The 19997-nt window shown below is 42.1% G+C and overlaps 1 protein-coding gene across 1 annotated transcript in view; it reads left to right on the top strand.

Moving 5' to 3' along the window:
- dlgap3 (discs, large (Drosophila) homolog-associated protein 3) overlaps positions 1-19997 on the top strand; it is a 147476-nt gene that overhangs the window by 76819 nt on the left and 50660 nt on the right. The window contains 1 exon segment of the mRNA XM_020050502.3: positions 9363-9493. The gene's annotated coding sequence lies outside the window, so the exon portion shown is untranslated.

Here is a 19997-nt window from a genome sequence, read left to right as displayed (position 1 = left end):
GATCCACAGGACTGTGTATGAATCTTGACACTGAAAGTGATCCACAGGACTGTGTATGAATCTTGATACTGAAAGTGATCCACAGGACTGTGTATGAATCTTGATACTGAAAGTGATCCACAGGACTGTGTATGAATCTTGATACTGAAAGTGATCCACAGGACTGTGTATGAATCCTGACACTGAAAGTGATCCACAGGACTGTGTATGAATCTTGACACTGAAAGTGATCCACAGGACTGTGTATGAATCCTGATACTGAAAGTGATCCACAGGACTGTGTATGAATCCTGACACTGAAAGTGATCCACAGGACTGTGTATGAATCTAGATACTGAAAGTGATCCACAGGACTGTGTATGAATCTTGATACTGAAAGTGATCCACAGGACTGTGTATGAATCTTGATACTGAAAGTGATCCACAGGACTGTGTATGAATCCTGACACTGAAAGTGATCCACAGGACTGTGTATGAATCTTGATACTGAAAGTGATCCACAGGACTGTGTATGAATCCTGATACTGAAAGTGATCCACAGGACTGTTTATGAATCCTGATACTGAAAGTGACTGTGACTCTCCAGTCAGTACACAACTGAACATATGTGTGTGTGTGTTAGGGTTTGGGCCTCACCCTGTGTGTGTAGGTGTGTGTGTGTGTGGGTCTGTGTGTATATATGTGTGGGTGTGTGGGTGTGTGTGTGGGTGTGTGTGTGCGTGTATGCTTGTGTGTGTGGGTGAGTGTGTGCGGGTGTGTGGGTGTGTGGGTGTGGGTGGTTGAGTGTGTGTGTGTCTGCGTGTGTGTGGTTGTGTGTGTGTAGCACCCTGTGATCAGGTGGTCGCTGGGTCAGCACGCCACATGGCCCTCTGGGATGACCAGGAGCGGGTTTTTGCTCCTAATTAACTCCTCTCTGCTGGCCCTCGTTAGACAGACGCAAGTGAAGGTGGGGGGTGGGGGGTGGGGGAGAGGGTTATTTTGGACAGAATAAGAGAGATGGAAGGGGTGAGAAGAAATAGCGATAGAGACCAAAATAGAGAGGGAGGGAGACAGAGAGATCGAGACAGAAGGAGGGAGGGAGATTGAGACAAAGGGAGGGAGGGAGACAGAGAGATTGAGACAGAGGGAGGGAGGGAGATTGAGACTGAGGGAGGGAGATTGAGACAGAGGGAGGGAGATTGAGGGAGGGAGGGAGAGAGATTGAGACTGAGGGAGGGAGGGAGATTGAGACTGAGGGAGGGAGGGAGATTGAGGGAGGGAGGGAGGGAGAGAGATTGAGACTGAGGGAGGGAGGGAGGGAGAGAAATTGAGACGGAGGGAGGGAGGGAGGGAGATTGAGACAGAGGGAGGGAGGGAGATTGAGACAGAGGGAGGGAGATTGAGGGAGGGAGGGAGGGAGGGAGAGAGATTGAGACTGAGGGAGGGAGGGAGGGAGGGAGGGAGGGAGGGAGGGAGGGAGGGAGGGAGGGAGGGAGGGAGGGAGGGAGGGAGGGAGGGAGGGAGGGAGGGAGGGAGGGAGGGAGGGAGGGAGGGAGGGAGGGAGAGAGAGAGATTGAGACGGAGGGAGGGAGGGAGGGAGGGAGATTGAGACTGAGGGAGGGAGATTGAGGGAGGGAGGGAGGGAGGGAGAGAGATTGAGACTGAAGGAGGGAGGGAGGGAGGGAGGGAGGGAGGGAGAGAGATTGAGACGGAGGGAGGGAGGGAGGGAGGGAGGGAGGGAGATTGAGACTGAGGGAGGGAGGGAGAGAGATTGAGACTGAGGGAGGGTGGGAGGGAGAGAGATTGAGACGGAGGGAGGGAGGGAGAGAGATTGAGACTGAGGGAGGGAGGGAGGGAGGGAGAGAGAGAGATTGAGACTGAAGGAGGGAGGGCGGGTATTGATTATTTTAGCATAAAGACCTGCAGTCGTTTAAAGCAGTCCATGACCTCAGTAACTAATTATTCCCAAAATGCACCTCTTGTTCAGGCTCTGGACAAAGGGACAGGAGAGAAGGAGGGAAGGAGAGAAGGAGGGAAGGAGAAAAGGAGAGAGACCAGGAAAGAACGGAGGTAACAGGGCCAATGGGAACCAGCAGGAAAGGAGAGTGTAGATATATAGAAATTTGAAGCCTCTGCAATGCGACATGACAGAGACCTCTAAACCCAGCTGTCCCATTGGTCCATACCAAGCTATGATGTCACAGAGACCTCTAAACCCAGCTGTCCCATTGGTCCACACCAAGCTATGATGTCACAGAAACCTCTAAACCCAGCTGTCTCATTGGTCCACACCAAGCTATGATGTCACAGAGACCTCTAAACCCAGCTGTCCCATTGGTCCACACCAATCTATGATGTCACAGAGACCTCTAAACCCAGCTGTCCCATTGGTCCACACCAAGCTATGATGTCACAGAGACCTCTAAAACCAGCTGGCCCTCTAAATGCGTTCAAACTGCACCGAAGGCCAGGGCTAAGGGAGAGTTTAACCTGGGTTAACCAAATGTTTACACTTGCATATGTTGAAGTGGGCTAGCACCACCCTTAGCCTGGGGCTAGCTGGTCCTGCTCCGGAGCAGGGTTAGCACCGACTTTTCAGGGCTAGCCCCAGAAACACGGTGACAAAATAACCAGTGTGAAACAAGGTCAAGAACAAAACCATAGAACATTATTGTCCAATCACAAAACCTGCCCTTTCATTTTATTTGCATACGCTCTTGACACGCACCGTTACCAGCAGCTACGTATTTCTGGTTCGGTCCTTTAACTCTGCAGACCTTCGTTTCATTACACCCGCTAGATCTTAGCGAAATAGTTACTGCAGCTTGTTTTGGAGGGAAATCTAGGAAATCTATCGAAAGAATGAAGGTTGACTAACGTTCTTCTCTTTATCTGCACCGTTTTAACAACGTTGTCAAAGCACACACCGACAGGGTGGGCATATTGTTCAGCCGATGTCATGAAGTCATTCATTGAATCATGGTAGCCCAACATTGATTGCTACCTGCCAATGGGAACGTAACATTTGTAGATTTATTGTGGGTAAGGTTAGGGTTATGGTATTGTGTCGTATTTGTTGTTAACCCAGAGCTGAATCCAAGTATGAATTCTTAGCCCAACAAACTCTTGTGTGAACACAGGATAAGCTAAACCAGGGCCAGTATTAGCCTGCAACAATGCAGTGTGAAAAGGCCTTAAAGCTTTCATTATTTTTTTACATTTGTTTTCAATATTTCTGTGATTTATCGAAATCACAGAAAGTGGGGATGGATAGGAGAGTTTTGAATACATTCTGGTTTCAGGCATCACTTCTAAGCCAAGGCCATCTTAGATGATTGCCCAGTTCTTTTTTCTGCTATGACCATTTGACTTCCATGGGTCATATCCTATCTCCAGGTACAGGGAGCCCTCTGACAACTACCTAAGTGGCCTTTGAGAGACAGCTATGTATTGGTGAGTTGAGGGGAAAAATATGTGATCAACCACAGAAATGAATCTGAGTGGAGCCAATTGTCAGTGAGCAAAGTCTTGTTCTCCCGTGCCTGTGACTGAGCACTTAAACATAACCACACTGTTTAGCCTACAGCTTCCTATGTTTTAATCCCACTTTTAATCTTTATATGTTTTTTTATTTTATTTTTGATTATTATCATCTATTCATTTGCTTTGATGTTTTCATTTGACTATTTGTTTTTATGTTATTGTACTTTCATATATTTTTCTTTGTAAAGCACATTGAATTGCTTCGATGTATGAATGGTGCTGTATAAATAAACTTGCTTGCTTGTTATTTCATTACAAGTTAAGGACTTGATATTTTTTGTAGGGTTGTGCAGGGATACTGATGGCAGTGTGTTTTTCAGTGTTCCAAATACAGCAGATGTTGTGAGAGAGGAGTTTCATGCAGCCTTGTAATTCTGGTATTTAATTCAGGTCTCAGTCACGCTCCCACACTGACGGCACACATCGTCCAGATTGGAAGCCTGCCTAAAACCAAGACAAAACATCTACAGTAAGGAGATACGGGTTTGGGTCAAAGGTCATGGGCTGCCAAGTGGTGTAGAGCTGGAGGTTTTTCCTGTATCCATTAGTGTCCAGACATCCTCAACCTTTAAGTCTGTGGAATCTTTTCAACTGTAATCTGCTTTGTTTATTCAAAGTTTGAAATGCTTGTATTTGTTTGTTTGTGAAGGCCAGAGGTAGGACTAGAGTTGTCATGCCAAGCTTTTCTACCCAGTGCCATGAATAATCAAGATAAATAATATTATATTAATGCATTGTGTATGCTACTGAGACCTGGCATGAACACAGAAATACACACACACACACACACACACACACACAATACTGAATTATAGATTCAAACAAACTAAAACTTTCCCTCCAACAGACTCGCACACAAAAGGATCAGTCATTTGCCTTTGGCATCAGTACAAAATAGTGTGTGTGTGTGTGTGTGTGTACACAAGGATAGTAAAACAGGGAAAATTCAACCTTGTTGAGTTATTTTGCTGGTCTCATGAAGACAGAATATTTAGGATTATTTAGGATATAGGTTTTAGGTTTAGGGTAAAAGTTACAAATGAGTTAACATTAGGTTAGGTTTATGGTTCAGATTATTGTGGTTAAGGTAGTGTTTGGACAAGGGTTAGGCAAAACACAGATAACCTACAGCTGTATCTGCCTCACCTGGGAACACAATCTAACCCTATATCAACTGTATTAAATCACACTGTACTATATCTACTGTATTATATCAAACTGTATTATATCACATTGTATTATATCACACTGTACTATATGAACTGTATTATATCAAACTGTATTATATCACATTGTACTATATCACACTGTACTATCTCAACTGTATTATATCACACTGTATAATATCACACTGTACTATATGAACTGTATTATATCACACTGTATTATATCAACTGTATTATTACTATATATATATTACTATATCACACTGTACTATATGAACTGTATTATATCACACTGTATTATATCAACTGTATTATTACTATATATATATATATATTACTATATCACACTGTACTATATGAACTGTATTATATCACACTGTATTATATCAACTGTATTATTACTATATATATATTACTATATCACACTGTACTATATGAACTGTATTATATCACACTGTATTATATCAACTGTATTATTACTATATATATATTACTATATCACACTGTACTATATGAACTGTATTATATCACACTGTATTATATCAACTGTATTATTACTATATATATATATATTACTATATCACACTGTACTATATGAACTGTATTATATCACATTGTATTATATCAACTGTATTATTACTATATCACACTATACTATATGAACTGTATTATATCACACTGTATTATATCAACTGTATTATTACTATATCACACTGTACTATATGAACTGTATTATATCAACACTACTGTTGTTTGCTCCTTGGGGTTTAAGGCCGGGTGTCTCTGTAAAGCACTTTGTGACAACTGCTGTTGTAAAAAGCGCTTTATAAATAAATTTTGATTGATTGATTGATTGACTATATCACACTGTACTATATGAACTGTATTATATCACACTGTATTATATCAACTGTATTATTACTATATCACACTGTACTATATGAACTGTATTATATCACACTGTATTATATCAACTGTATTATTACTATATCACACTGTACTATATGAACTGTATTATATCACACTGTATTATATCAACTGTATTATTACTATATATATATATATATATATATATATATATATATATATATATATATTACTATATAACACTGTACTATATGAACTGTATTATATCACACTGTATTATTTCAACTGTATTATATCACACTGTACTATATGAACTGTATTATATCACACTGTATTATATCAACTGTATTATTACTATATATATATATATTAATATATCACACTGTACTATATGAACTGTATTATATCACACTGTATTATATCACACTGTACTATCTCAACTGTATTATATCACACTGTACTATATGAACTGTATTATATCACACTGTATTATATCAACTGTATTCTTACTATATATATATATATTACTATATCACACTATATCTCACATGATTCATGATGATTAGATATATTATGTTAAATCACATTACAATAAACACCAACATAGTTCGTCCAAAATGTATATATTTTTCTCAAAGTCCACTCACCAAAAGATAGTCTTGATGACACCTAGAGTCATTTCTTCAAACAATACATTATTCAGCTCTGTCCCAATCTGTAATTAGCATTATTACATGTAGCATCTTCCAAATTCATGAATGGAAACGGTTCGTACCCCTATCGAAAATCTGCATTGCAAGCGGAAAACTACTCAAAACAACTTCAAACAAAGAAAAGTGTTGTTGTTTACATCAAAGAACATGACAATGTGTTATTCCTAAAAAATAATTTTGTTTACATTTTCACAATATAATTCTAATTCCAAATAAATGTGTCCTTCCTGTGTTTACCAGTCAATTATTTTCACAATTGTATCAGCAATTGTGGGTCATTTATCAGGGCCAGGTAGCATTCAAATTGTCTGTTGCTGGTTTGTTACAGTTCTTTGGTTGGGTCTGTGTTGCTGTCCTGTGGCTCTGTGTGTTCTATTTGGGTAACTTAACCAGTTTGCTTAGGTTGCTCTATGTTTATTTCTCTGTAGTTGAAAGCGTTATTTTGGAGGTTTACCGAATCACTTTTCTTCAGGTGGTTGTGTAACAGTCATTTTCAGGATTTTTATCATATACACTCACCTAAAGGATTATTAGGAACACCTGTTCAATTTCTCATTAATGCAATTATCTAATCAATCAATCACATGGAAGTTGCTTCAATGCATTTAGGGGTGTGGTCCTGGTCAAGACAATCTCCTGAACTCCAAACTGAATGTCAGAATGTAAAAAAAAAAGGTGATTTAAGCAATTTTGAGCATGGCATGGTTGTTGGTGCCAGATGGGCCGGTCTGAGTATTCCACAATCTGCTCAGTTAGTGGCACAACCATTTCTAGGGTTTCCAAAGAATGGTGTGAAAAGGGAAAAACATCCAGTATGCGGCAGTCCTGTGGGCGAAAATGCCTTGTTGATGCTAGAGGTCAGAGGAGAATGGGCCGACTGATTCAAGCTGATAGAAGAGCAACTTTGACTGAAATAACCACTCGTTACAACCGAGGTATGCAGCAAAGCATTTGTGAAGCCACAACATGCACAACCTTGAGGCGGATGGGCTACAACAGCGGAAGACCCCACCGGGTACCACTCATCTCCACTGCAAATAGGAAAAAGAGGCTACAATTTGCACGAGCTAACCAGAATTGGACAGTTGAAAACTGGAAGAATGTTGCCTGGTCTGATGAGTCTCAATTTCTGTTGAGACATTCAGATGGTAGAGTCAGAATTTGGCGTAAACAGAATGAGAATATGGATCCATCATACCTTGTTACCACTGTGCAGGCTGGTGGTGGTGGTGGTGTAATGGTGTGGGGGATGTTTTCTTGACACACTGTAGGCCCCTTAGTGCCAATTGGGCATCGTTTAAATGTGAATGCCACAGCCTATCTGAGCATTGTTTCTGACCATGTCCATCCCTTTATGACCACCATGTACCCATCCTCTGATGGCTACTTCCAGCAGGATGATGCACCATGTCACAAAGCTCAAATCATTTCAAATTGGTTTCTTGAACATGACAATGAGTTCACTGTACTGAAATGGCCCCCACAGTCACCAGATCTCAATAGAGCATCTTTGGGATGTGGTGGAACGGGAGCTTCGTGCCCTGGATGTGCATCCCACTAATCTCCATCAACTGCAAGATGCTATCCTATCAATATGGGCCAACATTTCTAAAGAATGCTTTCAGCACCTTGTTGAATCAATGCCACGTAGAATTAAGGCAGTTCTGAAGGCGAAAGGGGGTCAAACCCAGTATTAGTATGGTGTTCCTAATAATCCTTTAGGTGAGTGTAGTCTTTTAGCTGATCTCTATGCATGGTTGGACCTCAGGTTATCAGGATACTTGTAGAACTCTGCATGCAATCTCATTTCCTTCATTTTTCAGGACTTGGTTGGTAAGTGTCCTTGTCAGTTTATTGATACACAGTTGAAGAGAGTCCGGCTGCATCTGGTCTCGTAGATCGATCCCCTTCTTGTTTCTCTCTCTCCCTCTCTCTTTCAGTCATGCTCTTTTTATTATCCTTCACTTTTATTATCCCTCACTTTTTATTTCTGTGAGTAGTCAGGGTGTCCCCAAGTCCTGAAGCTGAAGTAATTTCACTCATTCCCTTACATTTAGAGAGTAATTGGCCTCAGCACAGAGGCACTTGCCCTGCTAGCTCTTTACTCCTCCCCTCTTTCTTGCTCTCTCTCCTCTGTTTTCCCTTGCTTCTTGTTCAGAGCATCCCTGTCTTCTCTCTGTCTGTCTGTGTCTGTAGGTTAGCTGCTTTCCATGGCATTGTGTTTCTCTCCCTTTCTCTCCATCCTGCTACACATTTGCTGTTATCTCAAAAATGTCATCTCTGTCTCTCTTTCTCCTTCACCCCCGCTACCTGTGTCTCTTCACCTCACTTGGCGTTATTGAGTTGTTGTGGGTGGAAATTGTAGATGTAATGTTGTTAGTGAATACTGTTAGTTGATACTGTTTTGTTATGGGGGAACAGGGGACTTGTAGTTCCTAGCTGTTGGTGTATACTGTGTTGTTATGGGGGAACAGGGGACTTGTAGTTCCTAGCTGTTTGGTAGATAATGTGTTGTTATGGTGGAACATGGGACTTGTAGTTCCTAGCTGTTGGTACAGTAGATCATGTGTTATTATGGCAGATCAGGGGGCATTTCCTAGCTTTGCTGCCAGGGAGTGAGGTGTTATCTAGGGACGAGCGGGACATTTCCTGGCTTCATAGGTCGGAACACATACAGAGGGTCAGAACACATACAGAGGGTCAGAACACATACAGAGGGTCAGAACACATACAGAGGGTCTGAACACATACAGAGGGTCAGAACACATACAGAGGGTCAGAACACATACAGAGGGTCAGAACACATACAGAGGGTCTGAACACATACAGAGGGTCAGAACACATACAGAGGGTCAGAACACATACAGAGGGTAAGAACACATACAGAGGGTCAGAACACATACAGAGGGTCAGAACACATACAGAGGGTCAGAACACATACAGAGGGAAAGGAGTAGAACATTAATGCAGGCAAACCCCAGACGGATAGTGTGTATTGTTTTGAATTACGTAGTAATCTAATGCACATTCTTTCCCTTTCTTTTATCTCTCACTCTCTCTCTCTCCCTCTCTCTCTCTCTCTACCTCTCCATAGCTCCCTCTCTCACAGATCTCAGGCAGAGTGTGTGAGCGCCAATCAGGACCAGGTGGGTCAGTGAGTCCGTCTTTGTGAGAAGAGCCTTTCCTACCAGCAGACATGGAGCATCATTTCCACATGACAACATTGTAAGTGCAGATAATAAATCTCCCTCAGGGGCTTATGGGTATTCGTATAACGCCTTGCCCCAGGTAATTCACACCAGATGTGTATCAGCCCATTGTCCAAGCTTTTTCCATGGCTAACCCTAAATCCACTGGGGGCGACGTGTGGTGGATGAAGCCTGATTACTATAACGGTCCAGAACGAATTTACTTTCGTCTTGGTCTCTGGGTCGTTCTAATCTTCTGGTCTCTCACCCATACATTGTTATCTCCCCCAGACAAACGTAAAGAACTAACAATAAACAGTGAGATATTGTTGCACACACAGACACACACACACACAGTGTGACCCCTCTCTGCTGGTGCCTTAACAGGTTTGGGTCACATAGCAGACGTGTGCCATCTTTCAAATATGCCCCATCAAACATTAAATGATGACCGTTTTCTGCATTACCCAACTCCACCAACAGGTTGACACCTCTAAGGAAGAGACTGGCTTCATCTCCTTCTCTCCTTCCTCCTTCTCTCCTTGCTCCTTCCTCCTTCTCTCCTTCCTCCTTCTCCCTGACTTTCGTTTGTCTCACTTTCCCCGTTCTCCACCTGGGGGTTGTAGTAATTAGTACTTGCATTGCATTTCACAACTTGAATGTGTCTCTCCGTGTCACCCAGCATCAGGGGTCACCTAGGCTTAGGGTCATCTGGTGTTAGGGTGACCTATGGTTAGGGTGACCTATGGTTAGGGTGACCTAGGGTTAGGGTGACCTAGGGTTAGGGTGACCTAGGGTTTGGGTCACCCAGGTTTAGGGTTAAGTTGATGTCGTAGAGAGAGCTGTGTCTATTTTCTGAGGCAGACTTGCATATATCGGAGTTGTGAAACTGATCAGAAAGAACCCAGTAAAAGCATGCAAATAACCAAATTACTCCTAGAGATTGTTGATCTGCTATAGCAACTATTTAGATTTCTGGTTCCCTGCACACAACAAAAAGTGGTTGGAATGGAAACAAAAACAGAAACAAGGAGTTCTGACTTTCTGTGAAAATACATCAAATCTGGCTGAACTAGTAGGAGCATCCAGGTTCTGGTCCCCAGTGGGAATCAAACCAACAACCCTGGTGTGTTTCCATGCCAACTGAGCCACATTAGAATAAATGGGGGACATCAAAAACACCTGAAAACACCTGGTTTTTATGGTCGGTGTCATCAAGGTGCTTTGGAAGTACAGTGCGTGAATGGATTTCACACAAACAAACCCTGACAGACAAGAATTCAACAGACAAATCGACACAGGAATGCTAGTCAGGACACAATAACATTATCCAAAACTATAAGGATATAAGCTACTTATGACAGATATGACATATCACCATAGCAACAACATAAAGGTGCGTGGGACTTCAGTATAGGAGGCAGCTGGTTCCCTTGACAACATACTTGAGTTTACTGTGTTGGTATCCTGTGTTTGAACATGGGTCACAAACCTGGACTGAAATATTCCCGCTAAGTCCCCTCATGTACTGGTGAGTTTTTACTCGTCAGTAATCTGCATTCACTCAAACTGCATTTGTAACATATATTTACCATTTGAGAGACTTTCTAAAATGACAATGCTAGATAAGAAACAATCAGATAAAAACTTGACAAATTTTTTGTGGTCTAAGTGGCTAATGCATCAAAATACAATCATAGATACAATACGATCATTAGTTCTAAAATGGTGTGAAATACATAAAATATTTTATATGAAGGAAATCTGATCTTAGACATCAGCACTGAGGCCAGGTTCTGTCCTAGACATCAGCACTGAGGCCAGGTTCTGTCCTAGACATCAGCACTGAGGCCAGGTTCTGTCCTAGACATCAGCACTGAGGCCAGGTTCTGTCCTAGACATCAGCACTGAGGCCAGGTTCTGTCCTAGACATCAGTACTGAGGCCAGGTTCTGTCCTAGACATCAGCACTGAGGCCAGGTTCTGTCCTAGACATCAGCACTGAGGCCAGGTTCTGTCCTAGACATCAGTACTGAGGCCAGGTTCTGTCCTAGACATCAGTACTGAGGCCAGGTTCTGTCCTAGACATCAGTACTGAGGCCAGGTTCTGTCCTAGACATCAGTACTGAGGCCAGGTTCTGTCCTAGACATCAGTACTGAGGCCAGGTTCTGTCCTAGACATCAGTACTGAGGCCAGGTTCTGTCCTAGACATCAGTACTGAGGCCAGGTTCTGTCCTAGACATCAGTACTGAGGCCAGGTTCTGTCCTAGACATCAGTACTGAGGCCAGGTTCTGTCCTAGACATCAGCACTGAGGCCAGGTTCTGTCCTAGACATCAGCACTGAGGCCAGGTTCTGTCCTAGACATCAGTACTGAGGCCAGGTTCTGTCCTAGACATCAGTACTGAGGCCAGGTTCTGTCCTAGACATCAGTACTGAGGCCAGGTTCTGTTCTAGACATCAGCACTGAGGCCAGGTTCTGTCCTAGACATCAGCACTGAGGCCAGGTTCTGTCCTAGACATCAGCACTGAGGCCAGGTGACGTATGCAGTATCAGTACTGAGGCCAGGTTCTGTCCTAGACATCAGTACTGAGGCCAGGTTCTGTCCTAGACATCAGCACTGAGGCCAGGTTCTGTCCTAGACATCAGCACTGAGGCCAGGTTCTGTCCTAGACATCAGCACTGAGGCCAGGTTCTGTCCTAGACATCAGTACTGAGGCCAGGTTCTGTCCTAGACATCAGCACTGAGGCCAGGTTCTGTCCTAGACATCAGCACTGAGGCCAGGTTCTGTCCTAGACATCAGTACTGAGGCCAGGTTCTGTCCTAGACATCAGCACTGAGGCCAGGTGACGTATGCAGTATCAGCATGACCCTCTTTACTCCCTGCCTCCCTCCCTCACCCTCTTTACTCCCTCCCTCCCTCACCCTCTTTACTCCCTCCCACACACTCTTTACTTCCTTCCTCACTCTCTTTACTCCCTCCCTCCCTCACTCTCTTTACTCCCTCCCTCACCCCCAACGACAGACTTCCCCCACATGCACTGTACCTGCACGATGTGCCCCGGCTGAGGAATGGGGGGGTAGTAGATCAAACCACTGTGAGGCAAACGGCGGGGGGGACGCAATCTTTTGAAACGTAGAAACATGCTGTTAAGTGTCAATAATCAGCAAGTGCTTTCGTTGCGTCTTAGTATTATTTATTTTTAGTTATGTTTACAGTGATATATTTGGGGTGTTCCTATCCTCTCTTCAGTAACGTCATGGGTCCATCTTCAGACTTTCCTGTGCCATCCGAGCATGTGCCTAGTACACAGTCCAGTTACCAAGTTGTTAGCTAATGTGTCTGGAATGTTTGTTACCAGACCAAAACCCACAGCAGCCTATGACAGATCCGAGTCATGAAGCACAGATATGTCTCTGGTAAAGTCAGACAAACTGGATGACAGACAGGCTGAGACTACTGTGTTGAGCCCTTCAAGGCTCCATGGGAATCAGGTTTGATTAACTGTGTCGAAAGCAGGCCGATAAACGCACCTTGCATTTAAGAGGTCTCTCAGTCTTTTGATCCCTGTGATCTGTTGTTGAAGCCTTGGTCCATTGTCACGTCGATGGCTGCTTTTCCCTCTGGCCTCTGTTGGATGTACAACTGCAATCAGGGAGTGACTGACACGACACAGTGTGATTGGCTGAAGCCGTCATACTGTATTTATTAAGTCAGGGTTTGTGCAGCTTTTATCTCTCTCACTTCTTTCCTCTGTCTCCCTCCCTCTTTTTCTCCTCAGTCTCCCTCCCTCTGTCTTTTTGCTGTCTAAATCCTCTCTCTGACACACACACACACACACCCATTCACAAACCCACAGCCACATATCAAATAGGGCTTTAAGATGAACATTTGTGTTTTATTTGTCTTCAACATGTACTGTTGGGGCTGTGCTGGCTTCAGGCCGTTTCACCGCTGCTGTTTTCACGAGCTGTGATGTTAAGGAGTTCAATAGTTCTGTCATCATGGAACTGCATGTCACTGCCGTACATTGGGTCGTTTTACTCCATGTTATGTTATATATGGTCAGTGTTGTGTTGCGTGTGTGTTGTTTAAACCAATCTATATGTGTGTTGTTACTCCGTTTATTTAGGCTCAGAGATGCAGTAGAGGACGGGTGTCGGTACACCATCAGTAAATCCCTCCTGTCAGTTGTGTGTATTTCTGTCAGAGGTACTCAGGATTCATTCATACACACGGTTTTGAAGTCTGAACCTGTGTGCAAGTCTCCTGCTTAAATGGTAAAAACATGAACGGGAAACTAAATGAATGAAAACAAATGGCTGGCTGACTGAATGAATGAACAGATTATCAAATAAAATATGTTGAACAGTTATTGGGACCCTTGGTAAAGATATTCCTCAACTCAATATTAGACTTAAAATAACATTTTAAGAGAAATAATTTCTTTAATTGATGTAAAACTTTTTAAAAACATTATCTTAATCAATAAATATATACATTTCATGATTATTGGCCCCACTTGGAATTCTTATGTTTGTCACGATATCAGATTTTCACTACACGACTATTGTGGCCAAAAGAATTCATGGTAACGATATTATCATGGTATCTATAGAAAAGTTGACGGGAAAAAATAATGTGAGTCAATTTCATCTTCAACTTTGTTTAATGTGTTTTTTTTCTTTTTTTGGCAAATGAATAAAACTCTAAATATGAATGTATGGAGGTGGAGAGAGTCTGTAACATAACTGTACAAATAAAACAATAAAAGTGTACAAAAAGAACAATTACACTTAATGGATCGTGAAAGGGCAACCTAACACTGAGAGGAGGTTTTGGAAAAATACAAAAGATTTTCGCCTGGTGAATAGACTATGAAAAGCGTTAATTCAAATGCTAGTAAATAGGTCCAGACTTGTAGTTTAAGCACATGCATAATTTTCCATGAATAAGCTATAGAATAACCGAGAGTTTTTTTCCATGGAAAGGCTCCAAAAGTGCCAGTGCACAGGTCCAGGTCCTCCTTGTTGAAGCACCTGCATCGTTTGTCTATAGGTGACATGAATAAGGAATCGAAAAACCAAGAGGAGTTTTTGGAAAAATACAACTTCAGTTTCGGCTAATGAATATGATATTAACATGATATCAGTATTTCATTTTTTTATGTTACGGTAATCGTCCATACCGGTATATCACGACACCCCTAATCCAAATGAAACTGAAGTATTTTCCCACTGATATACATCACTGGGCAAAATTCGAGTAATTTTTCTGAGCAGCACTTACAAATCTGTACTGTCATCAAAACGTTTCCATGTAGAGGATGAAAATAATTGCTTTGAAAGGCAGAGAGAAAAAGATAAAGGACTTATCCCTTAGTTACATCCCCCAGTCAAATTCCCCTGGCACATCCCCTAGTTAAATTCCCCAGTCACATCCCCATCACATTCCCCAGTCACATTCTCCAGTCACATCTCCTTGTCACAACTCCAGTCACATTCCTCCGTCACAGTCCCCAGTCACATTCCCCAGTTGCATTCCCCAGTCGTATTCCTCAGTCACATTCCCCAGTCACATTCCTTAGTTACATTCCCCAGTCGCGTCCCCCAGTCGCATCCCCTAGTTGCATTCCCCAGTCACATCCCCCAAACATATTCCTCCGTCACATCCTCCAGTCGAAATTCCACAGTTGCATGCCCTAGTCAGATTTCCCAGTCACATCCTCCAGTCAATCCCCCAATAGCCCAATCGCATTCCCCAGTCACATTCCTCTGTCACATCCCCCAGACACATCCCCCAGACACATTCCCCAGTCACTTCAAGGACCACTGCCCAGTAGAACTATTTCCCTGTTTCTCGCTCTTTCTCGTTTACTCTGTGTCTTTTTCTGTCATTCACCTCACACTCTCCCTCTGTTTCTCTCTCACTCACTCACTTACACACTCTTCTTTCTCGCACTGTCTCACACATGCTCTGTCTATATTCCTCTGTATGTAATACTGTATGCCTCCCACAGGGAGGATTATTCTGTTCCTGTTAGGGCAGGAAGTGTGATAACGTACACATACACACACACACCGACTACACACGCACTTACTCAAAACACACACACACACGCACCCACTACACACGCACTTACTCAAAACACACACATACACACACATTCACACAACACACACAAACACATGCAGAGAAGATCTGAGAAGAGATAATGACTTTTGATTAAACACAGTGACAGTCCTGTCATTTTAATATAATATTCAGAGATAGAGATAGGATGGGCAGAGAGAGAGGGATGGAGAGGAATGACAGATAGAGGAATGACATTTGGAAAACAAAATAAGTGACGAGACAAAAAAAGAATATCAACATCTTTAGTAGAAGATACATCTTAACCTCAGCCCCTCGACAGACATCCAGCTGTACATCAGCTAATGGAACATTTACAGCTGAGAGAAGCGAGATAAAAAGAAATAAGGCAACAGAGAGGCAATATTTGATTAATTGTGTGTGTGTGTGTCTGTGTGTGTCTGTGTGTGTGCCAGGAAAGGGAACAGAAGTTATCTCCAGAATCAGGAAGACAGGCAGAAGTGACAGTCGATTTGGCCTTGCAGGAAGCTTCTGAATTTCTTCAGATTTAAAAAACCTGCAACAGGCCAGAGCCTGAAACCAATTCTAATTTAGGATCTAAAAAAGAAATCTGCGAATTGAACTTAAGGAAAACGGGTTCTCTGATATGTGTTTAATATTCGCTGGTTGGACAGTTACTGAATCAGCGAAATTCAGTAACTGACTAGTGAGTCAGTGAGAACTGGGTAGTGAGTCAGTTACCTAATTAACTACCAGGTACAGTTACCTAATTAACTACCAGGTACCGTTACCTAATTAACTACCAGATACAGATACCTAACTAACTACCAGGTACAGTTACCTAACTAACTACCAGGTACAGTTACCTAACTAACTACCAGGTACAGTTACCTAACTTACTACCACATACTGATACACATAAACAAATGAAACCCGGGGTTTCATCTCTGCCATTTCCGTCTGACAATAATGTTTCCTTATAAACAGTTAGTGCTAAATTTAGTGACAGGTCACCATCCAGCAAAATAGTATCAGAAAAAAAGCATGTATTTACTGTAACAAATATAAAAAGATATGATTCACTTTTATAGTATAATTCCTTTCCTGTGTCCTCTACTGAACCTGTGCTGTCCTGACTCTGTATATCAGTCCCATTGATGACTGAACCCCACAGGAGATGCAATACCTACAGGAGTCCCTCCCTCCCTCCCTACAACCCTCTCCTTTCCCTCCCTCCCTCCCTCCTCCCTCCCCCATCCCTCCATCACTGTGCTATCAGGTTCCATTTCTAACTGATTTATGCTTCTCAAGTTCCATAGCTCACAGCTTGGATAATGTTTTGTAATTCACTCACATTGCACACACACTCTAATCCACATGCACGCACACAAGTGCACCAGAGTCAACAATCACACACACACAAACACACACATTTTAACAGAGTCTGTGGTTCTGTTATCAGTGGGGGGCGGAGACTGTGGTTCTCGTATCAGAGTGGGGCGGAGACTGTGGTTCTCATATCAGAGGGGGGCGGAGACTGTGGTTCTCATATCAGAGTGGGGCGGACACTGTGGTTCTCATATCAGAGGGGGGTGGAGACTGTGTCTGGACAGTCTGAATTATTAAGGACTCCATATGTCCCTGCCTGTTAAACTAGATCACCAACTGTAGGCCTCGTCTGGTATCATGTGACGCCTCCGGCTGCCCTGGTGCCTCCTGGGTAATGGCTGTTAATGTGGGCCAGCATGCTGTCCCTTTTGTGAGTGTAATATGTACATGTGTGTATATGTGTGTGTGTATATATATATATATATATATATATATATATATATATATATATATATATGTGTGTGTGGATATGTGTATTTATATGTGTTTGGATATGTTTGTGTGTGAATGTGTGTATATGTGTGTGTGTGTGTGTGTGTGTGTGTGTGTGTGTGTGTATATATATATATATATATATATATATATATATATATATATATATATATATATATATATATAGGTGCGTGTGGACATGTGTATGTATATGTGTTTGGATACGTTTGTGTGTGAATGTGTGTATATGCTAGTGTGTGTATAGGTGTGTATATACACGTGTGTGTTTATGTGTGTACTCTTGTGTGTGTGTGAATATGAACAGTGTGACCTATATATCCCCTATGTGAATGACAGTGACTCCAATCTGTTCCACAAACAGGAGCATCATGTAAGGCCACATAAGCAGGTCTTGCCCAGCCATTACCCAGGAGGCCATGGGAACATCTGAACAGTGGAGATGTGGGAACATGTTTTCTTATTACGCAAAGTGAATTATGAGATACATATCCTGTCCATAATGTTCCCTATTTTATCTGGATGGTTTTTGCAATTCTGTTGCCTTGAGATGGTATTTTATTTAACATGTTCTCCATGCAGTCCCGATGATAAGGTTTACTGTAATTATACAGTCCGATCTACATTACTACAAATCTACAATGATACATGATATTCACTCATTTGAGGGAAGCGCTGAATAACAGTGCATTCAAAATGGAACCCAATTCTCTGTATATTGCACAACATTTAGCCATGGCCTGTAGGTTCACATAGTAACAGCACAGGAAGGACTCTGGGATGCATGGTATTATAAATGAAACCGGATGTGACATTCACACTGTTTACAGGGAACAGACCCGCACTTTCAGGAAAGAAACAAATACTACTTCAATTTGAAAACGATTAGATTAAATTCAACTTTATTGTCATTGATCAGTACAAGTTCAGTACAACGAAATACAATTAGCATCTAACCAGAAGAGCAAAAAGAAGAGGGCAGACATATACAAGTATTTACAAGTATTACATATAATGTATGTTGCAAGTGGGATGTATGGATTTGCGCTGAAGGCAAATGCAAGTCCTAATGGCAATTCTAAATGTGCAAGGGATAGCAGCAGTGAGGTTCCCGAGGTAGATATTTATATGTAGCAACTGAAAAACGATCTTATCAGACTTTACAAAGCAGTGTCAGAGTCAGAGAAAAAAATTAACAATATTGATATATTTTTTTTAAAGATTCTAGTTGAAAAACAGAGGCGTCGCTAGGATCACAATACATTAGAGGCTTAGCCCCGCCCCGCCCCGGGACAGAAAGTACCGGGTTTTGAATGTACATGCGGAACATTTCGATGTACATGCTAGTGGCCTACACGTCCACATTGTCATAATGCGCCATCGGATTTATAGATGAATAGATGACGGGATATTTTTGTATTATTATTATATTTTGGTCAATTTGAGATCCGGGGCTATTCATAAAAGACCTGGGGTTATAGCCCCAGACGCCCAGGCCTAATGAAGCCACTGTTGACAAAAATATAATCTGAAGCTATTTTGAACCACTTTTCTTGGTCTTAGTCAATACATTTAATTTCTGAGTAGAAATTACTCCTTTCAGAAATGGAGTGAGAACATTTTCATCAAACTGCAACAACCGGAGATTGACTACCTACAGTTGTCTGCCCAGCCTATATTTAGGATATAGGACAAGACCTATTTAATATGAATCATTCTATATTTAGGATATAGGACAAGACCTATTTAATATGAATCATTCTATATTTAGGATATAGGACAAGACCTATTTAATATGAATCATTCTATATTTAGGATATAGGACAAGACCTATTTAATATGAATCATTCTATATTTAGGATATAGGACAAGACTTATTTAATATGAATCATTCTATATTTAGGAAAAATGCATCTGCTGACAGACCTGGCTTGAAGCTTTTATTTCTAATGATCTAGTGTGGATGTTCGCTTTTCTAGTGTGGATGTTTAAACTACACACAGGCTTTCATGCAATCAAATGATTTTTAGGAAGCCAGTTCACAGGGCTATGAGAGAGATATCTACAGAGAGATCGATAATTCTGTCATGTTTTCTTTTTACATTGTATAAAATCCTTTTGCAAGGCACTTAGCTGTATACTCTATGTGGTCAGGATGTTAGCTTAGCTGCCAACAGAGACATGAGTCTTTGTAGGGCTTCTACTATCAGCCAGCTGGAATGATGGCAGAAGCTAATGTTAACTGAATGCCTAACCTTAACCCTATCCCTTTTAACCCCTAACCTTAACAGTACTGTGATGCTAACCCTAATCCTAACCTCAGTACTGTTATGGCTATCCCTAACCCCCTGCCCTCAGTACTGTTACGGCTAACCCTAACCCCCTGACCTCAGTAATGTTATGGCTAACCCTAACCCCCTGACCTCAGTATTGTTATGGCTATCCCTAACCCCCTGCCCTCAGTACTGTTACGGCTAACCCTAACCCCCTGACCTCAGTAATGTTATGGCTAACCCTAACCCCCTGACCTCAGTATTGTTATGGCTAACCCTAACCCCCTGACCTCAGTACTGTTATTGCTAACCCTAACCCCCTGCCCTCAGTATT

The sequence above is a fragment of the Esox lucius genome, chromosome 10 (genome assembly GCF_011004845.1).
Source record: "Esox lucius isolate fEsoLuc1 chromosome 10, fEsoLuc1.pri, whole genome shotgun sequence".
In the NCBI taxonomy this organism is placed as follows: Eukaryota; Metazoa; Chordata; class Actinopteri; order Esociformes; family Esocidae; genus Esox; species Esox lucius.
The sequence above is the reverse complement of the archived record's forward strand: the minus strand, read 5'-3'. Positions and strand labels throughout refer to the sequence as shown.